Genomic DNA, 9,901 nt, shown 5'->3' with positions numbered 1-9,901 from the left:
AATAATAATAATTATAAGCTAGTTTTAAGGAATAACTATCCCAGTATAGTTTAGAATGAAGATAAATTATTAGATAAAGAGTACAGTATACTGCTTGAAGATTTTGAACCTAGTAAGAAAAGACTTAGCAAGATACCTAATACCTTTAAAAAATCTTTATTAGAAATTAGTAAACTCTGTTCATCACAGTGAGATAAGGACAAGAAAAACTAGAAGAATGATTAAAAAAACATTACTTACTAGTTAAACCATATCTTAAAAAAGATCTTAGAGAATCCAGCATGATTCTGTCTAAAGTTTAAGATAATCATACAGCATTGCCTACATTAAGATTTAAAATATTGAGAATCATAAAACAAGACTTGGAAACAATATTTATAAAGATATTCTTATTATCTAGAAATTTATTTAATATATGGACGCAATAATACAGACTATTATTACTAATTATTAAAGATTAATCAGAAAATAAATATTGCGGGAACAGAGTCTTGATATAATAAACCATATTTATATATTTATTTCAAAGAAAGTAGAGATTATTAAAAATATAATAAACTTTTTTAGCTTGTATACTATATAAATATATACTTAATATACCATAATTAGAAATACATCACCAACTACCAATCTAAGATACTGGAAGTAGTTAAGGCTAAGATAAGTCACTATCTATATTCTATCTTTAAATACATATATAAAGAGTATTAGAGACACTCTTACCATAAATTAATATATTGATTAGCATATTTTAATAATCAGTATATAATATACTACACGGTAAAGATAAAAGGCTCAAGATTTCTAAAAAGATATTTATAATAGTTAAAACTTAACTAGCTAAAATAGCAGTTAATAGCTACAGAATTAAGACCATATCTGAAGATTTATACAGTTATATTAGATTAATCAGTCTAAGTATTGATAGATTCTAGAGTAATTAAGAACTTTATATACCTTGAATTTATATAATAGTTTGAAATACTTAGATAACAGAAAAAAAAACCTGAACTAATTATAGAACTAAATAAAAAGAATTTAGAAATTCTTATATTAATAGTCAAGTCAGGACTGGTATCTATAACTATAAAAGATCATTATAAGTATATAGACTTTAATATAATATCTTTAAAATAGTATAATATTATATTAGGGATTTTATAACTCAGGAATTATAATCTGTAGATTAATTAAAAGATTAAGAGTCTCTAATTCATGAATTATGATTGCTCAAGACAACACCAGCAAGAACCAGATATAGGGTCTGGATCTGTACGGCCCACTATTCAGCAAGGAGCTGAAGTAAGGACTAAGTAATCTAGTAAGGGAAGGTTAAGATTACTATAAAAGCTTAATATACTAGATATTAGAGATAACTTAAAGAAAAATAATATCTCAAGTATAGTCACATAAGTAATAACAGTAATCAAGCCATTATAAAAAGATTGATTCATAAAATTATCAAAATAGATATTAACAATAATTAAAGAATATTACAAGTACAGTATTAATAGTTCTAATATAGAGATCAAGATAACTATCCAGAGACTAGAAGATTTATAAAAACTTCTAGCTACAGTCAAAAGTAATATATAAATTCTATTATAATATAAGAGATTTAAGAACTTGTTTAAGTAGCCAGAGCAATCTGAATTACCTCAGTATAGAAAGTATAACCATATTATTCTTATAAAGGAAGAAAAGTTATTAATATATAGAAAGATTTATCTGATATCTAAAAAAGAATTACAGGTACTATAAGAATATATTAATAACCAGCTAGCTAAAGATAATATTAAGCCTTCAAAGTCACCAGCAGGATATAGAGTCTTATTTATACCAAAAAAAAACAATAGTTTATAGCTATATATAGATTATCAGTTACTGAACGCTATCACAATCAAGGATTAATATCTGTTATCTTTAATTTCGGAAATCCAAGATAAGATATAAGGAATGAAGTAGTTTACTAAACTCAATATTATAAATATATATTATCATATACACATCATAGTAAGTAAAGAATGGAAAACCATGTTTAAAATAAAGTATAGATACTTTAAGTATTTAATTATACTATTTAGACTTACTAACATACCAGCGTTATTTCAGCAATATATTAACAAGGTTCTTAGAGAATATCTTGATAAGTTTATAATTACTTATTTAGATAATATATTAATCTTCTTAAAGACTAAGAAAAAACATGTAAGACATATAAGACTAGTTCTGTATAAACTATGCCTATATTAGTTATAATATAAGCTGAAGAAGTATAAATTTCATATACAGGAAACAGAGTTCTTGAGATATTAAATATCTACAGAAAAAATCTATATTAAGTAAGCTAAAGTACAAGCTATACAGGATTAGTCTTAATCTAGAAATCTGAAAGAACTACAGCAGTTTATTAGATTAGTTAATTACTATTAATAATTTGTGAACGGATATACTATCTATATAATACTATTCTTCAAACTTATAAAGAAATTAAAGAAGTACCAGTAAAAAGAACCACAATAGAGTATATTTAAAAACATTAAGTAATAACTTATCATATTATTAGTACTTGTACAGCACAATCTGGAAAAAGAAATAATCATTAAAACTGATATATTAGACTACGCTGTTAATATGCGTATAACATAACCTGGAGAAGATAGAAAGCCAAGACTAATTATATTTCACTCAAGAAAGTTAGTTCAAGTAGAACTCAACTATGACATTCACGATAAGGAATTGCTAGCTATAGTAATAATATTCAAGCAGTGGAGAGTCTATTTTAAAGAAATAAAGCACACCATTATTATAAAGACAGACCATAAGAACTTGACCTACTTTATAATAATTAAAGAATTAACTAGAAGGCAGGCATGATGAGCTGAGATTCTATCATAATATAACTTCAGAATTATATACTGTAAAAGAGTAGAGAATAAATATACAGATATATTAAGTTACAGGCCAGACTATAAATTAAGTAAAAAAGTTATTAAACCGGCCATCCTGAAGCAAAACACAGATAGATTAATCAGTTATAATAAGACTAATCTAGTAGCAATATTGAAAATAGGTAGTAATCTAATTAAGCAATTGACTGAAGACATAAAAAATAATAAAATATTCTAAGAAATAAGTAAGGACTTACCAGACAAGATCACTATTAATAAGGATAGACTAGCATACTTTTACAGATTAATCTTTATATTAATTATAATAAGAATAGAGATTGTGACTAGGCACTATGATAGACTACTTAAGGGTTACTTAAGAATAGAAAAGATAACTGAACTAATCATGAGGAATTATTATATTTCGAACCTTAGACAGAAAGTATATGATTATGTTAGATAATATAAGACTTATTGTTACAGACCCCTGCTAGCCAGGTTACTAGCAGAAGCGGACTCGTCAGGCAGAAAGGTAACGACCAGGAAGGACTCGGGCAGCCAGCAACTCTTATTGAGTAAGATCCCGGTTGGGATAACACCCGAGGCAACGCTGTGTCACGTGACCATCTACCATCAGATCTACTATCAAGGATATATAATATGGTATACGGAATCCAGGAACGTGATTAGATCAACCCTCGATCTACCCTGAATAGTATACGAAATAGTATATAAAGAATAGGATATAAGGATACTCTTTCATGTACTTAGCTAGTTCTGTTCTTTATACTTAATCTAATTATCTTTAAGTAACTATATGTTTTAGTAAAGCTTAGTAACAATACTTGTCTGCACTTACTTATAGATAGCTGCACGGCACTATCTGGCCTTACTTCTCTTTTTCTGTTCAGATCAAGTCACTTTTAGATAGTCAACAGCCTGACTACCTTTGATTCAGTTCACAAGGTACGTATCGGAACGGGAGCTAAGCTAATAGAAACAGGGAGAAGCGATCCTAGGATTTGACATATTGAGTACCAGTCAGTACGAGTGTTACTTAGTAATAATCAGTCATTATATTAACTACATTGAACACATCGCGAGCGCCTCAGCAACAGGGCCCGACGACCAAGGAACTGATGGACATGGTTGGTCAGCTACAAGAAAGCATCACGGCCTTAGAATAAAAGAACCAGTTACTCAAAGGTCGCTTGTTAGTCAAATCTGTCAAGATCTGGCCACCCGAGCTATTCAACAGTAAATAAGCGAAGCTCAGGGCTTTCTTAACCCAGTTAGACTTGTACCTTAACATGAATAAGGAAAAGCTCAAGAATAAAGAGGATAAGATCTTTTTCACGTCTATTTATCTTATTAGAACAGTATTTAATTAGTTTGAACTATATATCCGCGAGTGATAAAAAAAGTTGGTAAGTAACTAGAACAATAATATAAAATAACTTTTCATTAGTTACACCAGATTTAAACAGTATCTTAAATAAATATTCAGAGACATTAATGCGGCACAGAATATTAAGTAAAAGTTATAATGATTTAAGTAGACAGGATTAGTATCTGCATATATTTCAGAGTTTTAATAAGTTATTAGTTATCTAGACTGGAATGATAATACTTATATCTTATGATTTGAAGAAAGACTCAAGATAAAGATCCAAGAAAAGATCATTTGGCAAGAACAACCGGACACCTTGGTTAAGATGATTGAAGCAGTAATAAAGATTGATAATAAGCTATATAACTTTAATATAAAATAATAAGAGGGTCGGTGGACCAGCGGGTCTATATCTCAATACAACAATCAGCCAGGTTACCGAGCCAATAATGAAAGGTCGGCACAACCTAGGAGCTTGGAATACGAAGATTTCTACAGGCTGAAGCCCATGGAGCTGGATGCAGCACAGCATCAGACTCAGGAGACTTGAGTGTCCAAGGAGGAACTTAAACAGTATAAACAAGACTGCTTGTGCTTCAGCTACAGTAAAGCAGGTCACTAGTTAAAGAATTACAGTCAAAGTCAGAAACAGTCTCAGAAGTAATTAAGAACTACGTATCAAGATCAAGGCAGAGAAGTCTATAATATCATCACTATTCAGTACAAGATTTGGACGGATTCCGCGATGCGGACACCAGATAACAAGAAGTTATATATTATTTAGCATGGTCAGCTGTTAGAGAACAGGATATATTATGATTAGTTAAGATAACAGGCCACTCCGGATGAGTCAATAGTACTATTTAATTAATAAAAGGATTAATGATTATCTATACCATTAGTTTGGACCACAGAAGTCAATAATAACAGTTATAAACCAGTTCTGAGAAATAACTATCCTAGTATAGTTTAGAATAAAGATAAACTATCAGATAAAGAGTACAGTATACTGCTTGAAGGCCTTAAACCTAGTAAGAAAAGACTCAGCAAGATATCTAATATCTTTAAAAAACCTTTATTAGAAATTAGTAAACTCTGTCCATCGCAGCAAGATGAGGATAAGAAAAACTAGAAGAATGATTAAGAGAATATTGCTTACTAGTTAGACTATATCTTAAAAGAGATCTCAGAGAATCCAGCACAATTCTGTCTAAAGCTTAAGATAATTATACAGTATTACCCATATTGGGATTTAAAATATTGAAAATCATGGAATGAGATTTAGAAATAATATTTATAGAGATACTCTTGTTATCTAAAAGTTTGTTTAATATATGGATAAGATAATACAGACTATTATTATTAGTTATTAGAGATTAACTAAAAGATAAATATTGCCGGAACAGAGTCTTGATATGATAAACCATATCTGTATATTTATTTCAAAGAAAGTAAAGATTATTAAAGATATGATAAACTTTCTTGGCTTGTATATTACACGAACATATGCTTAATATATTATGATTAAAAGTACATTACTAACTACTGATCTAGGGTACTGGAAGTAGTTAGGGCTAAGGTAAGCTATTGTTTATATAATATCTTTAATTACGTATGTAAAGGATACTAGAGACATTCTTATCATGAATTAATATATTGGCTAGCATGTTTTGATAATCAGTGTATAATATATTACATGGTAAAGATAGAAGGCTTGAGATTTTTAAGAAGATATCCACAGTAGTTAGAACCTAACTAGCCAGAATAGTAGTTAGTAATTACAGAGTTAGGGCCACATCTGAAGATTTAAGCAGTTATATTAGATTAACTAGCTTAAGTATTGGTAGATTCTGGAGTAACTGGGAACTTCATGCACCCTGGATTCATGTAACAGCTAGAGATATTTAGATAATAAAAAACAGAATCTGAACTAATCACAGAACTAAATAGAGAGAATTTAGGAACTCTCATGTTAATAGTTAAGTTAGGACCAGTATTTATAACTGTAAAGAGTTATTATAAGTATATAGATTTTAATATAATATCTTTAAAATAGTATAATATTATATTAAGGATTTTATGATTCAGGAATCATAATCTGCAGATTAATTAGAAGATTGAGAGTCTCTAATTCATTAATTATGATTATCTAAGATAACATTAGCAAGGACCAGGTATGGAGTCTGGATCTGTACAGCCTGCTATTCAGTATAGAGCTAAAGTAAGAATTAAGTAATCTAGTAAGAGAAGATTAAGATTGCTATAAAAGCCTAACATATTAGATATTAGAGATAACTTAGAGAAAAATAGTACTTCAAGTATAGTCATATAAGTAATAGCAGTAATTAAGCCATTATAGAGAGATTAACTTATGAAATTATCAGGATAGGCATTAATAATAACAGAAAAATATTGCAAGTATAGTATTAACAGCTCTGATACAGAGATCAAGATAATTATTTAAAGATTAGAAGATTTATAGGAACTTCTAGCTGTAGTCAAGAATAACATGCAGATTTCACCACAGTATAAGAAATTTAAGAATTTATTCAAGCAGTTAGAGTAACCTGAATTACCTCAGCACGGAAAGTATGACCATATTATTTTTATAAAGAAAGAAAAGTTACTGATATATAGAAAGATTTATTTAATATTTAAAAAGGAATTACAGATACTATAAGAATATATTGACAGCTAGCTAGCTAAAGACAATATCAAGTCTTTGAAGTCATTAGCAGGACATGGAGTCTTATTTATACTAAAAAAAAACAGTAGTTTATGATTATATATGGATTATTAGTTATTAAATATTATTATGATTAAAGATCAGTACCCGTTATCTTTGATTTCAGAAATACAAGACAAAATATGAGGAACAAAGTTATTCACTAAACTTAATATTATAAATATATATTATTGTATACGTATCACAGAAGATAAAGAATAGAAGACTGTATTTAGAATAAAGTATAGATATTTTAAGTACTTAATTATATTATTTAGACTTATTAACGCACCAGCATCATTTCAATAATATATTAATAAAGTTCTTGGAGAATATCTTGATAGGTTTATAATTACTTATTTAGATAATATATTAATCTTCTTAAAGACTGAGAAAAAATATATAAGATATATAAGACTAGTTCTGTATAAACTATATCTATATTAATTATAATACAAGCTGAAGAAATATGAATTTTATATATAGAAGATAGAGTTTCTGAGATATTGGATATTTACAGAGAGAATCTATACTAAGCAAGCTAAAGTACAAGCTATACAGGATTAGCCTTAATCTAGAAATCTGAAAGAACTATAATAGTTTATCAGATTAATTAACTATTATCAATGATTTGTAAACGGATACACTATCTACATAACACCACTCTTTAAGCTTATAAAGAAATTAAAGAAGTACCAGTAGAAAGAACCACAGCAGAGCGTGTTTGAAGACATTAAGTAGTGACTTACCATATTACTAGTACTTGTACAGCATGACCCAGAGAAAGAAACAACTATTGAAACTGACATATCAGACTATACTGTTAGTATGTGTATGACATAACCCGGAGAAGATAGAAAACTGAGACTGATTATATTTCACTCAAGGAAGTTGGTTTAAGTGGAACTTAACTATGATATTTATAATAAGGAATTACTAGCTATAATAGTAGTATTTAAGCAGTAGAGGGTCTATCTTGAAAAAGCAAAGTATACTGTTATTGTGAAGATAGACCATAAGAACTTGACTTATTTCACAATAATCAAAGAGTTAACTAGAAGGCAGGCATGATGGGCTGAGATTCTGTCATAATATGACTTCAGAATCATATACTATAAGAAAGTAGAGAATAGACATGCAGATACGCTGAGCCGCAGACTAGACTATAAATTAAGTAGAAAAGCTATTAAACTAGCCATCCTAAAGTGAAATATGGATAGGTCGATCAGCTATAACAAGACCAATCTAGTAATAATGTTGAAGATAGGTAGTAATCTAATTAAGCAATTGGCTGAAGGTATAAAAAATAATAAAACACTCCAGAAAATGAGCAAGGACTTACTAGATAAGATTATTATTAATAAAGATAGACTAGTGTATTTTTATAGATTAATCTTTATACTAACCGCAATGAGAACAGAGATTATGGCTAGACATTATAATAGACTGCTTAAGGATTATCTAGAAGTGGAAAAGATAACTGAACTAATCATGAGGAATTACTATATTCCGAACCTCAGACAGAAAGTATGTGATTATGTTAAACAATATAAGACTTATATTAGAAACAAGTCTGTAAAATATTAACCCTATAGATAAATACAAGTATAGAAGGCGCTAGAACAGCTATGAAAATAGATAACAATTAACTTTATTAGTCTATTACCAGAATCGGAGAGGTTTAATACTATCACAGTCATTACTAATCATCTTACTAAATATATCTATCTTATACTAAGTAAAATAACAATAACAGTAATACAGATGGTAGAATTGTTTCTAGAAAATATTGTTATATATTATAGAATATTAAAGTATATCATATCAGATCAAGACAAGTTATTTATCTTGAAGTTCTGGAGATCACTCGCAGATCTTATAGAAATAAAAGAATAAATAATAATAACTTACCACCCGCAGATGAATGGGCAAACAAAAAAAGTTAACTAGATAATTAAACAATATTTAAGATATTATGTGAATTATTAATAAAATAATTAGATAAATCTGTTACTGATGATACAGTTCTTATATAATAATATCAGTTACTTAATTATTAAAGTATCATTATTCTATGCTAATTACAGATATTACTCAAGGTTTCTGAAGATACTATTGGAAAGATAGTAAGTTACTGATATAGTTAAGAATATTATCATATTTACGGAAAACATATATTTATAATTATCTCAAGATATTGAGTTTATAAACTTATATAGTAAGATATACTACAATCACAGATATAAAAGAAAACCTGATTTTAAAAGAAGGAAGAAGATGTTTCTACTCCGTAGAAACATCAAGATAAAACAACTAAGTCAAAAACTTGACTATCACAAGCTAGGACTATTTATTATCAAAGATAAGAAGGGACTAGTCAACTACAAGTTAAGGTTGCTAAAATCGATGAGCAAAATTCACCCAGTATTTTATATCTTATTATTAGAACCCGCACCAAGGAACGCTAGAATCACAAAAAATATAGAGATTGATAACAATACAGAACAAGAATATAAAGTCAAAAAGATCCTGGACTACAAGAAGATTAGCAACAAATCACAGTATCTAGTAAAATGAGAAGAATATGATACCTCAGAAAATACGTAGAAACCTATCAAGAATTTGACAGGCTGTTACCAGCTTGTGGAGCAGTATCATCGACAGACAGGTCGAAGTTCGCCCAGAAAGAAGGGGAACCAACCAACTGAGTCAGACTAGGAGTGTCTGACGCAGCGGCAAGTTGAGCAGCGTCGTGTTTGTCAGCCAGACGCTCTAGCTCTCGGAGATCCTCAGCGCTTAGAGAATCCTCCTCATCCAGCCGCTCCAACACAGTCGAGTCGTGATCCAACATCCGCTCGCCATAATCCTTTAGAAACTGCTGTTGTTTGAACAAGC

This window comes from Aspergillus sclerotioniger (genome assembly GCF_003184525.1).
Source record: "Aspergillus sclerotioniger CBS 115572 chromosome Unknown BO94scaffold_9, whole genome shotgun sequence".
In the NCBI taxonomy this organism is placed as follows: Eukaryota; Fungi; Ascomycota; class Eurotiomycetes; order Eurotiales; family Aspergillaceae; genus Aspergillus; species Aspergillus sclerotioniger.
Note: the sequence above shows the minus strand (reverse complement) of the source record.